The 20,624-nt window shown below is 36.9% G+C and overlaps 1 pseudogene; it reads right to left on the reverse strand.

Moving 5' to 3' along the window:
• Positions 1-1,899: 1,899 nt before the first annotated feature.
• On the reverse strand, positions 1,900-19,800 carry LOC106969549 (DNA-directed RNA polymerases I and III subunit RPAC2-like; annotated as a pseudogene).
• Positions 19,801-20,624: the final 824 nt, after the last annotated feature.

A 20,624-nucleotide genomic window follows, 5' to 3' on the forward strand; every position in this document is an offset into this window, starting at 1 on the left:
CTATTCTCTTCCATTGGTGTATTTGTTTATCCTTAGGTCAAAGAACACTATTTTAATTACCATACTTTTTCATAGGTCTTAATGTCTTGCAATATAGATCTTCAAGCTTTGTTTTTCTTCAAGATATTCCTGAAAGGAGCATTCTGGGATGATGGCAGAGTAGCTAAACATCAGGAATCTGTCTCCTTGTCTAGATAACAGTTGTACTGGTGGAATCTGATGTAACTGCAGTCATATCTTGTTTTATTATGCTTTGCTTTATTGTGCTTTGCAGGTACTGTGTTTTTAACAAAATGAAGGTTTGTAGCAACCCTGAGTCAAGCAAGTCTATTGGCATAAATTTTCCAGCAATATTCTGTCGCTTCGTGTCTCTGTGTCACATTTTGGTAGTTCTCACAATATTTCAAACTTTTTCATTATGATTATATTTATTATGGGGATTTGTCATGTGAGATTACAACTCACTAAAAACTCAGATGTTGGTTAGCATTTTTTAGCAATAAAGTATTTTAAAAATAGGATATGTACATTTTTTTAGTTATAATGCTAATGCACACTTAATAGATTACAGTATAGTGTAAACATATATTTTTATGCATTGGGAAGCCAAAGAATTCATTTAATTTACTTTTTTTGGTAATATTTGCCTTATTTCAATGGTCTGGAACTGAACTGGCAATATCTCAGAGCTTTGCTTATATTTTGGGACTCTATAGTGTGTTGAAGGCTTGCAACCTCCAAGCTAAGTCTTAGATGGTAAATTGGGGTTACTTTGGTTCATTTTAGCTCTCACCACAGTACTAGATACCCATCATTCATTCCTAGTCATGTGGCAGGCAGCTGTGCATGTGTTCCTGGAGCAACCTGCACATAGCCCACAGGAGCCAGGGTTGGCAAAAAGGACACTGTCCTCCAAATGTTAGGCTACTGTACTCTGATCGTGACCGCTGTTTGTGATTATAGATGTGCCAAGAGTCAGGTGGGCGCTGTTGCACCTCTCCTCATTTTATAAGCCCTTCCTCCTCTGGATATAGTGACTTCCAGGGGATTTCAAGGACCCTTCTCCTGCTTTCATTTTTCACTTTTTCTGTGTTTAGGAGCCAGACCCTAAATATTAAGACATTTAAAAGCAACTGCATATGTGAGGAAAATTAGGAGGTGATTTCACATGCTCAGGGAAAGATGCTCCTTCATGAAAGATTTAAGAAGACTTTAAGTTTACAGTTCAGGCCGATCCTTGGCACAGAAGCAGCCTACAACAATAAAAACACAAACACAAACATGCAAAAAAAAAACAGCAAAACTTGGAAAGGGGAAGAATATGATTTCTGGAGTTACCACATTGTTAGATTCACATGTCCAGTTTTCAACAAAAATATCACAAGGCATACAAAAAAAATAAGGAAGTATGGCCCATTCAAAGGAAAATAGCAAATCAACAGCAACTGTCCCTAAAGAAGATACACCTGGATATTCTTGGCTTTTTGAATTTCCGTATATAATTCACAAGCAACTTATCCATTTATGTTTTAAAAACACTTGCTGAGATTTTGATTAGGATTGCACTGAATCTATAGACTAACTTAAAGATAATTAATATTTTACTATATTAAGTCTTCCAGTCCATGAGCATTGTATAGTTCTTCATTTAATAAGATATTCTCTTTTTCTTCTTTTTTTTTTTTTTTTGAGTTTAAATAAAAGAGGGAATTGTATTTAGATGAATACAAATGTTCTTGCAGGGCTTCTAACAGCTGTAATGGGTTAATAGCCAGAAGCACATCTTTGTGAAGGACAAACCATGTTGTGATCACAAACTTCCACATCTGCATCTGGGTTTTGCAAGATCATGAAGAGAATATCCTAGAGGATAGTCCTCCCTGCATAGTGCATAAGGGACTAGAATGTGGATTCATTTCTGCTTGCTTTTTGATCTTTATATTCATTTATGCTGGCCTCACATTTGTCTGGCACATTTCGGCAGATATTCCTGAGCTCACTCAGGCCTCTGAAATGGCTCAACAGCTGGAAGAGCACCTCGAATCTGAATGTATAAATTAATTTTTCTGTCTGAAGGATGGGTTGTAGTGTAATCCCAAAATTCCACTTCCAAATTCTTCATGATCATGTAACCAAGAGAATTTCCTAGAGTATCATCCCCCTCGTGCATACAAATGTCATAGTGTCTCTCTGTTCCAGCTGCCTGAACCATTTCCAGGGCTGTCTTCCTCTTGCCTTCAGCCACTGAGGTCTTCAATCCCAAGTATTTTTCTCTCCAACTCCTGGTCCTCTTCTTTTGTAGGGAGAGGCTTCTGGGATCTTCTGGTGGTGCTTGCTGATCAGAGGCTCTAACCCATATCACAAAACATGCCAGCAAAGCAACTAATCAGATTTTATCTCACCTATTTTTAATAGGATTTATTTTAGAATATCTTTAGATTCACAGCAAAATTAAGTGGAAAGTACAGAGTTCTCATGAATCCTCTGCCTCCACACTCACAACCTCTCCCATTATCAACACTTCCAGCCAGAGTGGTATATTTGTTATAACGGATGAACCTATATTGACCATCATTATCACCCAAAGTCCATAGTTTACATTAGAGTTCACTCTTGATATTGTACATTTTGCAGGTTTTAACAAATGTACAGTACGTGTGTCCGCCATTATCCCGTCCTACAGAAAAGTTTCCCTGTCCTAAAAATCTTTTGTGCTCTGCTTGTATCACTCCCTCCCTTCTAACCATTGGCAACAACTGATCTTTTTACTATTTCATTGGTTTTGCCTTTTCCATTATGTCATATAGTTAGAATCATAACCTTTTCATCTAGCTTCCTTAATTTAGTAATGTGCATTTACATTTCCTCCATGTCTTTTCATGGCTTGATAGCTCTTTTTTTTTTTAAGTGCTGAATAGCATTCCATTGTTTGGTTGTACCATAGTTAATTTATCTATTCATCTACTGAAGGATATCTTGATTGCTTCCAATTTTTGGTGATTATAAAGAAAGCTGATATAAACATTCATGTGCAGGCTTTGTGTGGATGTAAGTTTTCAACTAATTTGGGTAAATATCAAAGAGCATGATTGCTGGATCATATGGTAAGAGTATGTTTAGTTTTGTAAAAAACTGCCAAACTGTCTTCCAAAGTGTCTCTACCATTTTGCATTCCACTCATAACAATGAATAAGAGTTCCTGTTATTCTACATCCTCATCAGAATTTGGTGTTCTTGTTTTTTTTTTCCCCCATTGCATTTATAGTGTATTACAGTGTTTTTTAATTTGCAATTCCCCAGTAAAATATGATGTTAAGCATCTTTTTGTATGCTTGTTTGCCATTTCTGTATCTTCTTTGGTGAGATGTCTATTGGTTTATTTTTTAATTAGGTTGTTTGTTTTCTTATTGTTGAATTTTAAGAGGTCTCTGTATATTTTGTATAACAGTCCTTTTTCAGGTATGTTTTTGTAAATATTTTCTCCCATTCTGGGCCTTGTCTTCTCATCTTTTCACAGCGTCCTTCTTACAGTACAAGTTTTTTATTTTAATGAAATTCAACTTATCAATTATTTCTTCCATGGATCAAGCTTTTGGTATTGAATCTACAATGTCACCACCATACCCAAGGTCATCTAGATTTTCTCGTATGTTATCTTCTAGGAGATTTATAGTTTTGCATTTTACATTTAGGTCTATGATACATTTTGAGTTAATATTTGTGAGAACTGTTAAGATCTGTGTCTAGATTTTTGGGGGGACATGTGATTTTCAGTTGTTTCAGCACCATTTGTGGAAAAAATTATCTTTTCTCTGTTGTATAAATTTTGTTGAAGTTAAGTTGACTATATTTATATTTGCCTATTTATGGGCTCTCTATTCTGTTCCAGTGATGTATTTGTCTATTCTTTTGTTAATACCACACTGTCTTGATTATTTTAGTGTAATAAAAGATCTTGAGATTGGGTAATTTCAGTTCTCTGACTTTGTTATTCTTCTTTAGTGCTATATTGACTCTGTTGAATCTTTTGCCTCTCCATATAAATTTTAGAATCAGTTTGTCAAAATCCAAAAACTAGTTGAGAATTTGGTTGGGATTGCTGTGAGCCTATAGACCAATTTAGGAAGAACTGGTATGTTAGCAATATTGTCTTCCTTTCTATAAACCTGGAATATTTCTCCATTTACTTAGTCCTTTAATTTCTTTCACCAGAATTGTGTAGAATACCTCTCATAGATCTTGTATATATTTTGTTATATTTATACCTAAGTATTTTATTTGAGGGGATGCTAATGTAAATGGTATTGGTTTTCATTTCAGAGTTCACTTGTCCAATGCAGTTATATAGGAAAATGATTAACTTTTGTGTGTTAATGTTAAATCCTGCAACCTTGCTAAAATAGCTGTTTAGTTGCAGGAAATTTTTTGGTGTTTTTAGTCTACTTATGAGCCCATCAAAGGCATTCTTCATTTCTGTTACAGTGTTTTTGATCTCTAGCATTTTTAAATTTTTTCTTTGAATTTCCATCTCTTTGCTTAAATTATCCATCTGTTCTTGAATGTTGTCTGCTTTTTCCATTTATAGTTTTTAATATGGTAATCATAGGTATTTTAAATTTTGCAGTCTAATAATTCCAACATGTCTGTCATATCAAGTCTGGTTCTGATGCTTGCTCTGTCTCTTCATACTGTGCTTTTTGCCATTAATAGGCCTTCTGATGTTTTGTGGAAAGCCAGACATGGTGTATGGGTAAAAGGAACTTAGGTAAATAGATGTTTAGTGATGTGGTGGTAAGGTGTGGCAAAGGGGAAGTGTTCTTTAGTCTCATGTTCAAGTCTCAGTTTTTCAGCCAGCCTGTGTTGCTGGGCTGTGGACGTCACAAGTTCTTCTCAGTTTCTCCCAGTTAGGTGAAACAGGATGGCTAACGGGGTTTGGAGTTGGGTATTTTCCTTCCTCCACAACAATAATGTTATGTAGTTTTTGGTTTGGCACAATTGCTCATTTTTAATAGATTTATTTCTAAATAGTTGATTTGGGGGGGGCTGCTATTTTAAGTGGTCTTCTTTTTATAATTTATTTCTCTGTTATTTTTCTATGGATAAAAGTGCAACAAATTTTTTTCACTAATGTTGTTTCCAGTGAACTTTCTAAAGTCATAAAGTAATATAAAAATTTCACAAACTTACTTGGATTTTCTATGTACATGATCATATATCATCTGCATATAACAATTTTTATTTCTTCTGATCAATTATTATACCTTTTACCTCTGCCTTAATGCAGTGGTTCGGACATCAGAAGTGATGATAGCAAAAATTCTATCTCGTTGATTTCAGAGAAAAATCTTTCAGTATTTTACCATTAAGTATAATATTAATTGTAGTCCCCCCCCCCAACAGTTTTTGGTAGATAATATTTATCAGATTAAGGTTATTTCTTTTTATTCCTTGTCTATTGAGTTTTGTCTTAAATAGGTATTGAATTTTATAAAAGGTTTATCTGTATCTCCTGAGATGATCATATGATTTTGTTTTTCTTTTTAATATGGTGAATTTTATGGATTAATATCTTGAAAGTTAAACCATATTTGCGTTTCTGGGAGAAATTCAACTTGTTCATGATGCAGTAGCCTTTTTATGAATGGCTGGATTCAATTTGTTAATATTTCTTAGAATATATGCATTTATGTTCTTAACAGAGATTGACTTGTATTTCTTTTTGGGTCACATTTTGGGATAATATTATGTTGGCCTAATATACTGAGTTGCTATTTGTTTCACACTGTTTCTAATATCTTCAAGTTTGCTAAGATTGATGGGGTTCTTGAGTAAACAGCTAAGGAAGAATTCTTGAGACGTCTTTGGTGCAAAAAGGTGATTTTATTGAAGCATGGGGACAGGACCTGTGGGTAGAAAAAGCTGCACTGGGCTTGTGAGGAGTGACTGATTATATACTTTTAAGTTAGTGGGGGATAGCATAAGTTTCTAAAGAATTTGGAAGCAAGGCTTTCAGGACCTTGAGGGGCTAGCTGCTGTTAAGATAAGGTTACTTTTAGTCTTTAATAACACAAAAACATGAAGGAAGTAAGACAGCCATGAGTTCCTTGAACAAGGTCATGCTCTGCATGTTTCAGACATCTATCAGTGGGCTGCAAGCTGTAATCAGATTTAATTTAAACTACATTCTTCCTGCCTTTGTTTCCCTCATCAAGATCAGTATTATTTCTTTATTAAATGGTTATAAAAATTCAACAGGGCCTGGAGATCTCCTTGTAGGAAGATTATAAACTATGGATTCAATTTTTGAAAATATAAAAAGGGAAACATTTACATTTTTCATTTCTTCTTGAGCAGGCTTTTTTCCAAGTTACTTTTGTTTTTTACTTTTTTCTTAATTTTTATTTATTTTTTAGAGAGAAAGACAAAGTGTGAGAGGGGGAGGAGCAGAGAGAGAGGGTGAGACAGAATCTGAAGCAGGCTCCAGGCTTCCAGCTATCAGCACAGAGCCTGATGGGGGGGCTCGAACTCACAAACCGTGAGATCATGACCTAAGCTGAGGTGGACACTCAACCGACTGAGCCACCCAGGTGCCCCCGAGTTACTTTTTTTAAACATAAATATTATTGAAATATAGTAGCCTATTCATTTAATGTGTGTATCATAGTGATTCAATATTTTTTATCCACTACAAAATGATCCTTTTAGTGCATATACTAAGATCATGACCTAAGCTGAAATCAAGAGTCAGACGCTCAGTGAACTGAGCCACCCTGGTGCCCCTGAACCTTGGTTTTAAATATAATCTATATGACAGTGACAATGACTTTCTAGCTCTAACCTCTCAATTTAGCTCAAAATTCACCTACCCAACTATTTACTTGACATCCTCATCTGTGGGTCTACGGGTTTTTTGATATGAACTTGGCCAAAAGACTATTGGTTTTCTCCACCCTGTAGATCTTTCCTTCTCACAATTTTTCCTATTTCAGTAAGTGGCATCACTGTTATAGAATGAATTCCCCCTTCCCCAAATTCATATGTTGAAATGCCAACTGCCAATGTAATGATGATAGGAGGTGGGGCCTTTGGGAGGTGATTAGGTCAAAACAGTGGAGCCCCCTTGAATGAGATTAATGCTCTTATAGAAGGAGACGCAAGAGAGCTTACTTTCTCTCTGTCCTCTCTGCCATGTGAGGATACCAGGAAAAGACAGACATCTGAACACGAAGAAGAGTGTCTTCACCAGGCACTGGCTCTGATGGTGCTTTGATCTTGGATTTCCCAGCCGTTAGAACTGTGAGAAATAAATGTATGTTTTTGAAACTATTCAGTCTGTGGTATTTTTGTTACAGCAGCCCTGAATGACTAAAACAACCAATATGTGCATAGTTGATGAAGACAAAAACTGAGATCAGGATAATATGTCTACAAGCCAAGGGTGCTGAAGATTGCAAGTAAACCACCAGAAGCTAGGGAAGAAGCATGGAACAAATTCTTTTTAACAGCGCTTAGAAGGAACCAACTCTGCTGACACTTTCATCATGGACTTCCAGCCTCCAGAACTATGAGACCATAAATTACTGTTGTTTACGCCATCCAGTTTGTAGTATTTCATTACAGCAGTCTTAGCAAACTAATGCAAGTCTTCATCCTGCCAAGTTATCAGGAGGTTCAACCTCAACCATTAGAGGCATTCTCTCTGCTCCCACCCCCTACTCTAGAAGTCTTTTCAGGTTCCAATGTAAAGGCCAAGCCAAGATAAAGAGCTGACTCTGGGGAAAGTGAGTCTAGGTAAAAGGTCATCCTCTGACCAGCCTACCTGCAGATTCCACAGTCTGGACACACCACCAATCCCTTCTGAGATCCCACCACCTGGCACACAACTAAACTTTAGGGTGCTGGTTTCTGGTGTACTTAGATCCACCATCCTCCACCCCATTCTCGCTCTAGGGAAGTTCACATCTCTCTCTTGCTTCTGTTTCCTCTTCCTCAACAGTCACAAAAGCTAAGTGAAACATTGCCTTCAAACAACTTCTATGTTTGCCCTAGGAAATGCCCTTGAGACAGAGAACACAAAAGACTAGGCTACATTGTGAAAAAAGAGACCATCATTTGTAAATATCACACATCTAGCTCCCAGTCATACCAATTCTTTCACATCAGCCATAATAAAACAAATTAATGTCTCACAAATTTATCCTACCAGAGCAGAGATGTCGAGGCAAGACTTATTTAACCAGATAACAGCTTTGTGATACAGGTAATATACCAAGATGATCACCCTATGATGAGCTCACAGCTAGCATCCAACCATCTCATAATCAGAATACCAACCAAACCATGCAGGAAATCCTTGAAAGGATTCAACAAGCTGCAAAGCAGAAACAATTCAAGTTATTTCTGTCTCCTTTTCTTTCATCATTTCTTCTGTCTCCTCCCATACTATTTCCTCCTCCCTTATCGTCTCATTTTGAAATTTTAGCAAATAGAATACAATTATAGGAGGTCCAATGGCATGCTTTACATCACTAAGTTCCTTCAGCTGTTTTTATTCTCTGCTAACAGAAACATTCTACTTACTATACACTGCAAAGCTCCTGTGTTTCAGGAAATAAATCTGGTTGCTGCTTGATGGTACATCCATTATAATGGATAAAGGGGCTCCACGGTAATTAAATAAAAGCTGGGTAGTTTTCTACTGAAACAGAAATATACAGCCCACTATTTCTCTATCAATAGAAGAAATTTTTCTTAATAAAATGATTTTGTAGGGATGCTGTGAGTTGGGACCTTGTCATGCTCATCAGTAATCTTCAGAATGAAGATGATTATTTCCTTTCCACATGTACGTACTTGGTATTCAGTGTTACATAAGAAGTCAAGATGTATGTGGTGTTGTTCTCACACAGGAAAAAATATCTTTCACACACACACAAAAAATGCGGTTAGTAGTTTTACCTATAAATGTACTATAACTACAAAGAAGCGGGTAGCCTCTTATATTTTATGACTCTTCTTTCTGCTTCTGATAAGGAACCGTGTAATACCTGTAAAGTATATATTGCACTATTTCACTTAAAAGGAATTATTAATTGATAGATGAGGAAGGGAAGATTACTGGAAACTTGCATGTTTTCCTACACTAACTTTTCGTAGTAGCCATAAGTAATCTGCATCTCAATCCCCCAGCCTGCAGGAATGAGCTGCAGGAAATCTAAATATTATTCCTACTACACAGAAATAAAAGGAGGAATAAATTTTGTTGATTTGATAATAGGCAGAGCTGAACAGTTGCAGTATTTTAAATTTAAGTGGTCCTCATATTAGGCCAAAACTGTCACAGAAGTTTTAAGAATTTCAAACTCCATCATCCGCAGAGTTAAGATGAATTTTCAAATGCCCTTGGTTTGAGACTGATCGCATAATACTAGAAAGATGGGGAGTCATGTGTCTAGAGAAGAATTTAAAAGCCTTTTAATAAAAAATCAGGGATTATACTAGCGGGGTTTTTTTTTTTTAATCATCAAATCATCTCCGAGGTATAAAGAGCACATTGTGGAATGATGAATTTCCAGCGTCAACTAAAATATATCCTTAGATGTTTTACTCTTTGCTATGGTTGAAGCTTTACATTTAACAAATCAATGAGAATACAACAAAATTAATAAGATTTTTGACATTAGCATGAGTGTTAATAATAAGCATGGGTTTCACTGCAGACTATTCTCATCAAAATAGTGTTTTCAGTTATTTCAGACTGTTTCTGTGTGAACACAGCCCACATGCTGCACAGCAGTGATCCATAACCATGCTTTTGCTTTTCATGTGTCTGGATCTGAGTCCATCTTCAAAGTGATATCGATGAGATCTGTGATGCATCACCACTTTGGGAAAATGTTGCAAGCTCTAATGATATCAACACTGGTTGCCATCTTTGAAATGACACAGCATTGAGCAATAATAATGTAACTTAACTGTTGGTGTAATTACCAAAGCATTAGCACACCCAGTGACTCCCTCCATCTTTCACATTAATACCCTGCAGATAGAAGAACTCTATCATCTTCTGTAACTAGAGAGACACACAATGTCATTCAGAGGACAAAATTGTCTTATAAAACTTTATAATCTTCCTCCCAGTGAGTATTTCCTCCTGACCATCACTTCCCAGGATTGTTGACACCCCATAATGAAGGTATTATTATCCTTATTTTATTGGTGTATAAACTGAGGCTCAGAACTGTGAGATAACTTACGGTGACCACATATAAGTGACAGAGTCAGGATTAGAACCTAGGTCTGTCTTTCAATAAAAGTTATTAGTTTTAGACTATTCTAAGCCTCCTACTATATTTTATGTCATTTCATGCATTGTTGCAGATGGGATGGTAATAAGCATGAGAGGTAAAACTTGTAAAGAAACACATTTCATCCTTTCTCTATCCATGGCCACTTTCGGATTCTCTAAGCCTGGATACTCACCTCTCCTCATCTGATCCATTCTAAGAAAAAAAATATCTACCATTTAAATATTAGCATTATTTCCCATCAATAATCCAGATTTTAGAGCTGCAAAGGATGACAGAAATCACTGTTTCTAATCCCACTCATTTTAGAGATGTGGAGACCCAACCAGAGAAAGGTTATGTGACCTCCCTGATTTCACAAAATTATTTATCTGCAGAGCAAAGACAAAAATTCTGGCTCCTGACTCCCAACTCAGGACTCTTTGCACTATAACTCTACAAGGGTGTTTTCCCTTGGAGTTTTTCTTTACTTAGCAAAGAAAGGGCTCTGACCTCAAAGGAATTTCAAACGCTAAGCACTAAATGGAGTAAGCGAAAACCCATCAAAAGAAACTCTGCATGAGTCCCTTTTTTTTGTTTGTTTTGTATTTTGTTATATTTTATTAGTATTGAAACTTATTTTTGTTATTTTTTTCTGGCATGAAAAATCCATAAATAAAGCATAAGTAGTAACTTTCTTCATTTAATTAAATTTACAATTTTGCACACAAAAATCATCCATGATGTAGCCACATAACTGGACCGTAACTAATATCCATTGGTGGAGTTTTTTTTTAAATATGAGATTTATTGTCATATTGGTTTCCATACAACACTCAGTGCTCCTCCCAACAGGTGCCCTCCTCAATGTCCATCACCCACTTTCCCATCCCTCCCACTCCCCATCAACCCTCAGCTTATTCTGTTTTTAAGAGTCTCTTATGGTTTGCCTCCTTCCCTCTCTGTAACTTTTTTCCCCCTTTCCCTCCCCCATGGTCTTCTGTTAAGTTTCTCAGGATCCACATAAGAGTGAAAACATATGGTATCTGTCTTTCTCTGTATGACTTATTTCACTTAGCATAACACTCTTCAGTTCCATCCACGTTGCTACAAAAGGCCATATTTCATTCTTTCTCATTGCCACATAGTACTGCATTGTGTATATAAACCACAACTTCTTTATACATTCATCAGTTGATGGACATTTACTGTTTCCATAATTTGGCTCTTGTTGAAAGTGCTGCTATAAACACTGGGGTACAAGTGCCCCTATGCATCAGTACTCCTGTATCCCTTGGGCAAATTCCTAGCAGTGCTATTGCTGGGTCATAGGGTAGATCTATTTTTAATTTTTTGAGGAACCTTCACAATGTTTTCCAAAGTGGCTGCACCAGTTTGCATTCCCACCATCAGTGCAAGAGGGTTCCCGTTTCTCCACATCCTCTCCAGCATCTTTAGTCTCCTGATTTGTTCATTTTATGAATCCCTTAAACAACGTCTGCAGGTGGTTGCTAACCCTCTTGTGTTAAGACCAGCCCAAGGGAAGTCCTTGGAGAGTGTGGGGGGAATCTCTCGCCTGACAACAACAGTATGCAGGAATGTCCATTGTGTCACAGCCTCCACAGTCCTCCTGCTTCCTTTTAAAACAGAACACATCTCTTCCATCTCTTCTTTTCCGGACAGCAATCAACAAAATCATTGTGTTAAGGCCCCATTGGAAGCCACCACCATGTGAAACAACAACAACAATATAGTTTAAAATTGATCATTTCTAGTTGCTAAAGGAAGAAGAGAACAGACTTTCCCTTCCTAATTGTGTTCATTATCATAGATTTCAATTTGTCTCAAGTTACAAGGAAAAGTAGATTGAAATCTATAGCTGGATCCCCAGGTGTAACATTCCATTTTTTTTAATCAATATGAAATTGAAGCCATTTTTTGTTGAGTATTTTTGGCTCCAGCCCTAAAGTACTAAGTCTATTATGCTGTGTTTAGCCAACCAGATAGTTGATTGTATTTGGTCTATACTTGTCTTTACTCTCAATCTTTATGTCCTACATACACACGAGGCTCTGAATATCAGTGGTTTTGAGAGCTTCTGGCATGTCAAAATAGCCCTGTGTAGTCTGCTCAGGGCTGGGTATATCTCCTTGTTTTTCTGGGTCCACATCTACAAGGACCAACCAAGGAGAAGTGTGAGACAAGTCATCTGGAGGAAAAACATGGAGAAAAATGAATAAAGGTGTTTAGAAAAGAGGGAAAAACCACAAGGGCCTGTATGTTCAGATTGGCCATCCTCATCATTCTCATTTCATGTGTAATTATTCACAAATATTCTGAAACAGTATGAAGAATTACATAAAAGCGAGAAGGAACCTGATAATTCAGAGCTAAAATAAACTAAGTAAGCAGTTAGTTCAATGTCCTTGTTTTACAAATGAATTATCTAAGGCCTGGAGAAAGGAAATGATTAAGCCTATTTCATAAGTTAACTCTAACACCCAGTTTTATACTTTATAACATTGGTGTCTTAGTTTAGGTTTTCTCAAAAGCAGAATCAGAGAAAAGGACTGGGTATAGGTGGCTTATTTTGGAAGTAATCACACACACACACACACACACACACACACACACACACACACACACACATAAACTATAAGGAAGGGAAAAAAGGAAAAAGAAGATATAGCATTGATCTTGTTACTTCCATGGGTCCCTAGAGCCCAATCCCACTGGAGATCGTCTGGAATTATAGAAAATGTGTCTAAGAAATGTGCTTCCACAGGATGTAACACCAGGACACTTTTGTACCCATCCCTCTAGAAGCTTGACCTCAGAAGCATGAACTTCTATGAAACCTAGTGTCTTGAGAGAAAGCCCAGTGACAGACAAGCAGAGACACACAGCAGGATGCTTGAGTTGGGCAACTTTAAGCAACTTTCCATCACAGCTGCAACTGAAATCAGGCAGAAGAAGTTATGTCATAATCTACCCAAAAGGTTTTAATCTATGTTGCCTAGAACTTTAGGGTTGTTCTGAGAAAAGTCTCCAGGAGTTGCTGAGGGAGGCCTGGGAAAAGCCACATGGTAAGATTCAAAGTTTTCTATCTCTGCTCCATTCAGAGAAGACCTGTAATTATCTATTTTATATGTTAGGGGCACTGCATGAGATTATCGTTTGGAAGAGGAAGTGGACGTTTTCTTGTGTATTAGTCAGGATTCTTTAGTTCTAAGTGCAGAAACTAAATCAAACTAGCTTGAGGGAAAAAAAAAGTTCACATAACTAAAAAGTTAAGGGCTAATCTGAAGCTTTAGGCACAATTGGATTCAGGGTTCTTACAAAGTTGTCTGGGCTCTCTCTTAACCTTGTGTCAGTCTCATTCTGTCCCACTCCATAGGAACTTTTTTTCTACGAAGTAAAAGACAGTGGCTGTCAACAGCTTCAGGGTTATATCATACAACCTTAGCAACGCCACTGGGAGAAGAGAGTTTCCTCCTTCTAGGGTTCATACAATCATAGAGAAGAAATCAAATGTCCTCCTTAGTTCATCTGATCATCTCTTGGACCAATGACCATTGCCTAGACAGTTATTCTAAAACTTTATCATGCATCAAAATCACCCAGGGAATTTGCCACAAAACACTCACAGTTCCCTATCATCTCGGTTTCTAATTTAGTAGATTTGGAATAAGTCCAAAAATATGCATTTTTAACAAGTTCTAGATGATGTTTTTATGGCTGGTCCAGGGACCATACACTGTGTACCTGCTGCAGAAATGAAGCACTCATAATTAAATCACATCACAGGGCCAGTCCAGATTACAAGAAGGTAAGGTCATAGGAAAAATAGATTCTGCTCCTTGATGGGAAGAGGGGCAAATAACCTGGCCATCTTTAGTATGCTATAAGGGACATGATGAAGAGGTCTGATATAAGGGTAATTGTATCTTAGAAGGGTAGAGGAAAGAGAATAAAGTCCCAATGTAAAGAGATGATGGCTGAGAATTTTCCAAAAGTAATGGAAGACATTAATCCATAGATTTGAAAAGTGTTATAAACTCCCAGAAAGATAAGTATGAAGAAAATCTCACCTAGGCAGCAACACAGTAAAACTGTTAATAAAAGAGAAAAAGCAAGGAGAAAATCTTAAGAGCTTCTAGAGAAAAATATTACCTTCACAGAAACAACAATAACATTGAAAAGTGACTTCACAAAGTGATAAAATCCAAGAAAAAATGGGATGACATACTTGAAATGCTAAAGCAAAAGAACTTACAACCTCAAAATCAATTCAGAGCAAAAACATCCTTCAAAAATGAAAGCAAATTAAAAACATTTCCAGACAAATAAAAAGTATGTAGAATAAAGCTGTATTCAGAAGAAAACTTTTTAACCTTAGAATGCATTTATTTGAGAAGAATAGTAAGATTCTCTCTCCCTCTCTCCTTCTGCCCTCCTCCCCAGCTCATGCACGTGCTCTGTCTCTAAAATAAAATAAAATACAGTAAAATAAAACAAAACAAAAACTAACAAATAAATAACCAATGTCCAGATGAGATCATTTGGGAGAATGTATAAACAGAAAAGAAGGGGCGCCTGGGTGGCGCAGTCGGTTAAGCGTCCGACTTCAGCCAGGTCACGATCTCGCGGTCTGTGAGTTCGAGCCCCGCGTCAGGCTCTGGGCTGATTGATGGCTCAGAGCCTGGAGCCTGTTTCCGATTCTGTGTCTCCCTCTCTCTCTGCCCCTCCCCCATCCATGCTCTGTCTCTCTCTGTCCCAAAAAATAAATAAACGTTGAAAAAAAAATTAAAAAAAAAACAAACCAGAGAAGAAGACCAAGGACACATTTTGGTGTACTCACATTTCAGTGATTGAAAAGAGGAAGGAGAACTAGCAAAAGTGTCTGAGAAGGAATGGCCAGTGAAATGGAAGGTAAATCTGAAGAAATGAAGAGATGGGAATATTTCAAAAAGGAGGGAGTGGACAACCATGCCAAATGCCATTGAGAGGTCAAGCCAGAGAAGGATAGAGAAACTATCATTGGTGTTGGAGATAAGCAAAACACCTTGCTAAGTGTGATTTCAGTGGAATTAGGGGGTGAGGTGCAAAGCCTGATTGTAGAGGATTAATAGAAAGATAGAAAGTGAAGAAATAGAAATATATTCAAATAGACAGTTTTTTCAAGAATTTTGCTAGGAAGTAGAGCAGAGTAATATGGATGGGGAGAGGTTAATGGGGTTATACTGCAATGATAAAAAAAACAATCAAAATCATTTTTTAAAAAATTGATTACATTAATTCAGTAGCTAGAGGTCAGCTATGGCCATATACCCTTGAGTCTTCTGATTTCTGGACACAAGCTGACAGGGCTGTCCCAAACTTGGGCATGCTCCTTTGATGGAAGAAGGAGGGAGCAAGTGACAGAACTCTGCTATGCACTGTCTCAAATCTTCTGCTTGGATTTGCCATAGTTGATGTTTGTTCACATCCCATTGGCCAAAGCCAATTACATGGCTAAGCCCAATGACAATGAGGTAGACAAGTACACTTCTCCAGAAGGCCCTGTACCTCACACGGTAAAAGGTAAATATGTGTACTTAACATTCTAAGGAAGACGTAGTGAATACTTAGAATACTTAGAAGTGGTAATGTAATCCAGCCCCTGAATCCTGCATTACATACCCATTTTTTCCATAGGTAACATAAAGCATGTTTGTATGCTATTGAAAATAATGCAAGAGAAGGACACATTGATTATAGAAAAAAAAGTCTATGAGAAGGTGAGGAAATAGGTTGTTTGTTTTTAGGAATGAGGACGCTTTCTTATTAACAGGAGGAAAGGCATACAGAGAGTACAGATATTAAAGTGTTGATAGTTTTTCTTTGTAAACTTTGGTTCTATTCTGACCTCCCAATAACTTCTAATATCAGGATACCTGGGAGGTGTATTTTGTGAAACGTGAATGTTCAGAAATCTTCCTTTGTTGCCTTCAACAAAAACAAATAGATTGGTCTAGAATTATTTTTCAATCTCCAAATGTCTTACAGCCATTGTTACATTGTTTTAGTAATTAGTACTAGAGAGGAGTTTAGGACTAAGATCTCATTATCTCCAGGATATGCCTCCTGCACGTTATAGCAGCTTAGTACTCACTTATTAATGAGTGCATGCATGAACGTCACCCATCACATTTTTCGGGCAACTTGTTAATGACTAATTCTTTAATATTTTAAATTATATCATCTCTTTTAGCTCTGGGAGAATGAAACCTAATTCCCTTTGATGAATACAAGGTATGAAAGGAAAAGATAAATCTTGTAAGCATATGACTTGAGAGTGAAGTCCTTTAAATGTAGATAGATCAAGTACAATTAAAAACACTTATATGGAACTTGTAGCCTCAGTTGCGAGACCACAGGAAGAAAAGTTACATATCTATTAGGGTGATACCGTAGCAGGGCTTTAAGAGTGAAACTTGGATCTTGTATAAAATGTATGTATAAAGAACATTGATCTTAGTAATAACTTCTACTAGATGAACAAATATGAAGGATTTCATCTACCTAGAGTTAATAAATGAACTCATTTCCTTCTCGTAAAATATTCTTTTCTCCATATCAGCGATATGAGTAGTAACTCAAGTAATTATCACTGAAGAATGAGAACACCTACTTAAAGTACTCTTGTGTAGATAGTTTTCTTGCTCTCTTCACTAAGCAAAGCCTTTGGGATTGGAGAAATGAGTAAGAATGCTCAAGTGTGTGGGCACTTCAATATGCAGTAGAATTTTCAGCAGATTTTGAGCTATTGAGTTGCCACTTGTCTCCTCTGAGAATCATGCTTCTTAATTATGAGAAACCCATTTTGACAAAGATTGAGAGTGGCAGAGACTTACGTGAGAAAGTTAGCTGTCAGAATATCATCTGTCCCCCATTTTTCTGAGTTTGGGAGAGTATTTGGGAACAAAGTCCCAATTTCATAGCTATTGCTCCTTAGCAGATAAATTGGCAGTGATTTGGGAGAGAGGCCCATGACATTTCTGCCTGATATTTTTTTAATCGTTCTTTAAACAACAACAACAACAACAACACTTGGTTCATTTTTGAAACGTAGGCATTGGCTCAATCAATAGCAAGCTCAGAGATTTTTCTAGGAAACAGCAAATCTTTTGCTACAGTTTGGACATAAATTGACCCAAGTTTGAAAACCAGTTCTGTCATTTACTAGCTGATGAACACTGGGCACATTATTTTACTTTGCTGAAGCAGGTTTAACTCATCTATAAACAAGAATACTAGTATTTGTCTTCCTAATTTATTATTTTATTCTTTTAATAACATGAATGACTTATATTCTCATTCCTGGGTTGTGGATACTAGGGGTGCAAATAATAATAACTAATATTTGGTGAGTATTAACCAAACCACTCTAAATATATCTCCTTTATTCTTCCCGTCAGTTTTATGAGAGAAATAGATACTCTCATGCTCACTTATCAGATAAGAAAACTGCACTTAGAGTTTCAGTAACCTATCCAACTTACATAAAGTACAAAGCATGAAGACTAAGTTCAAACTAAGAGAGCTTTCAGTTGAAAGTATATTCTTAACCACTAGGCTGTAACCACTGGAAAGATGCAAAGATACAATCCCTGCTGCTAGTGTGAACCCATACAAGAAAGTGAGAAGTTAGGGGTGCCTGGTTGGCTCACCCTGTAAAGCATCAGATTCTTGATTTTGTCTCAGGTCATGATTTTGGCTCAGGTTCTGGTTTGTGAGTTTGAGCCCTCTCACATCAGGCTCTGCACTGAGAATGTGGAGCCTGCTTGAGATTCTTTTTGCCTGCACCTTCTCCACTCTCACTTTGTCTCTCAAAATAAACAAATAAACTTAAAAAAAGTGAGTAGTTATAGTAACTGGACATGCACAGTATTCAGATATTGTGGAAGAACAAGCACTTCATTCCCTGGGATCAACCTTGGTTTGAAATCTAAGATCATGATGATGCTACAAAAGTTTTATCTGTTTTGTTTGGATTGTTGCTGATTTCAGAGCCACTGGTATTTTAGAAATGTCAATATTTATCATTTAAAAGTCAGTCTCTCTATAAAAATTCATGATGTCCCAGTGGTAAAGTACCACAAGTTTTACTGAATGTCTGCTGTCTAGGAAATACTTAGCCTATGGCACCATTTACACAAAGAGGATGATGGGACTATTTAAAAGATTCTGATTTTGTTAATAATGGATACTATTAAGAATTTGCTTTATGGAAAATATGCTAATATTATTTTCATTAATCAAGTGCATATTTTAATAATAACTGAAAAGTGATTTTTATGAGCATATTATACGATGATGTGATGTGTGAACTGTACTGTAAAGCCACCAATAAATCAGAACAGAATAAAATGAAAATGGTACATTTTTAATGATTGAAGTTTGGGGCAGATAAAATGAAATTGGGCAGTTTTGAATTAATAGCATACCATAAGCTTGGAGACTTGCATGCAATCCAGTGTTTGTATATATATACTGTGTGCTATTAACTTGAAAGCAAAAATGGCTTCTGTAAAACATTGGTTTTTGTTAATTAGACAACTTTGAGCCTTTGAACATGAATCATTAACTGCTGATATTGCCCAAAGGACAAATGTTTGTGATCTCCTGGGGCTGTTAGAGATAAAGAAGAGGAAAAACGAGGAAAGGAAAGTGCTTATTTCTCAGTTTTAGATTATCTAATTATTTCAAGTAGAGAAATATCATTAATAGCATCACTTAAAATAGAATTAAGTGGGAAAAAAGGAAGAAAGCATAACACTTGCAGGCATGGAATTTTATGACAATTAGAAAAAAATAAAATTTATTGAAGAATAGCTATTAATCATTTTAATGGTGACAGGAATCTAATGCATTGCAAGTTTATATATATGTGAGGAAAATGTGACATGCACCAGTAACATCTATATTAATACAGACTATGGGACTCTGTTTGCAAGCAAACCCATCAGCCATTATTAAAGAATCCTGTGATGTTCTTGGCAGAGACTAAGTAGACTGAAAGGGAAATTACATTATATCTTTAAACATTTAAATATTTGGATTTATAGTTTACTGATCTTAAGCAGCCTGTCATTTTGATTCAGGTTTCTTTTGTTCCTTGGGTCTTTGTTGATGGTGACTTTTATATTTATTACCTCACATGGAGGGGCTTTTTTTCTCCCTGCATATACATAGATTTGCTTCCCATGTAGTGTTTTCGTCAGTGATGCTGAATGCTTTATCCAACAACCCAGACTATGTGGCAGATTTCCTAGGAACATTCGCAGGATTAACTATTTGAAACTCTGGTGTCACTCTCCACTGCACACATGGTGGGGAAAGGGACACTTTCCCACTTTATTCTGCAAAACTATATATAACCAGGCCTTGCCTTCCTCCCTCTTCTCTTACATCTCCTCTGTGGGCCTCTGCTGGTGTAGAGACGGTAGGTGGGAACCAAGGTGTTGGCCATTCGCTGGTATTAAGAGATATCAGCCCTCAGTGACTATAGGGAGTACCTAAGGAGAAGCAGAGTAGGGAGGTCACATCAGGGAAAATGGTTCTTAAACACTTTGTAAGTTGTAAAATGCTTCATTTAAAGATTACAAATATTATTATTGTTTATTGCTTTGACAGCTTAAATTCCCTGAGGTTTCTCTGAGATTATTGGAGAGACTAGGCTACATTTTTCATTCTAATACTTTTCTCCCCCCTTCTTTTCTTCTCTGGCCTCTTATTGCCTACCTCCTATTCTGTGTTGGTAAGTGGCAGTTCAGAGGTCTGGCCAGAGCTACTCCCTGCCCTCTCTTTCTGTTCCCCCTCACCTTCAAGCCATGAGGAAACTAATGGCAGCATGTTTTGTATCACAAGAAAGGAAATACATTGCAAGCAGAATGCAGATGCCCAGGCATGTGAATGAAGCCATCAATCAGAGGCCACATCTCCAGTAGAAAAGGTGAATAAATGCATAAAGTGAGTTTTGCTTTGTCTTTGTGACTTCTCTGTGCCTCAGTTTCTTCACTAGTAAGATAAAGTGTCTGAATTAGATCAATATTTTAAACTTCATCTGTGCATGATAATCCCTTGTTGAAGTATAATGTCTGGACTCTATCGCCAGGAATCTGATCTGGTGGTTCTGGGTGGATATTAGGAGTCTGGCCCATAGGTGATTCTGAGGCAGGGGGTCCATGGATGATGTGTAAGCCCTTATTTACCTTAGAAACTTTCCTTCTACTTGTCCCAAGGTGTTGACATCTGGTAGAAGTCCTTGGTGTCTTCATGAAATCATTATTATGT

Source organism: Acinonyx jubatus, chromosome A2, assembly GCF_027475565.1.
Source record: "Acinonyx jubatus isolate Ajub_Pintada_27869175 chromosome A2, VMU_Ajub_asm_v1.0, whole genome shotgun sequence".
Classification (NCBI taxonomy): Eukaryota; Metazoa; Chordata; class Mammalia; order Carnivora; family Felidae; genus Acinonyx; species Acinonyx jubatus.